This window comes from Cynoglossus semilaevis, chromosome 6 (genome assembly GCF_000523025.1).
Source record: "Cynoglossus semilaevis isolate Cse_v1.0 chromosome 6, Cse_v1.0, whole genome shotgun sequence".
NCBI classification, from domain to species: domain Eukaryota; kingdom Metazoa; phylum Chordata; class Actinopteri; order Pleuronectiformes; family Cynoglossidae; genus Cynoglossus; species Cynoglossus semilaevis.
The window spans coordinates 4,305,274-4,305,984 of NC_024312.1; the positions used below are offsets into that span (position 1 = coordinate 4,305,274).

Consider the following 711-nt stretch of genomic DNA (forward strand, 5'->3'; position numbering starts at 1 on the left):
CCCCCTCAGTGTGAATGGGCTTCCCTTCTGTTCCCTCTCTTTTCTCTCCTTGCCCAGTGTAAGACTTCAAGGCCAAAGTCAGATGGTCATTAACTGTGACACAAACCACCGTCTCCTTCTGCAGGCTGATCTGGGCGGAGGCAGAAACGGAGGGAAAACCTCCATCTGCAAAAACACAGGAAATGAAACCCTGTTTCAGGGACCCCCGATAATAAACGAGAATTAAGGAGTTTTCTCTTTGATCCCTGACTGACAAAAAAACGTCATAACTGAGGAGGCTGTTCAAATTTGATTTGGTTTGTAACACCTGCGTTTGTAACACGTCTGTTTGTAACACATCTGTTTGTAACACCTGTGTTTGTAACACGTCTGTTTGTAACATCTGTGTTTGTAACACTGGTGTTTGTAACACAACAGTTTATAACATGTCTGTTTGTAACACCTGTGTTTGTAACACTGGTGTTTGTAACACAACAGTTTATAACATGTCTGTTTGTAACACCTGTGTTTGTAACACGTCTGTTTGTAACACCTGTGTTTGTAACACGTCTGTTTGTAACACCTGTGTTTGTAACACGTCTGTTTGTAACACCTGTGTTTGTAACACGTCTGTTTGTAACACCTGTGTTTGTAACATGTCTGTTTGTAACACGTCTGTTTGTAACACCAGTGTTTGTAACACCAGTGTTTGTAACACCTGTGTTTGTAACA

General features: G+C 41.6%; 1 protein-coding gene across 2 annotated transcripts in view; it reads right to left on the reverse strand.

Moving 5' to 3' along the window:
- The window catches only part of LOC103379680 (transcriptional enhancer factor TEF-1-like), a 10,823-nt gene that overhangs the window by 5,432 nt on the left and 4,680 nt on the right, over positions 1–711 (reverse strand). The window lies entirely within an intron of this gene.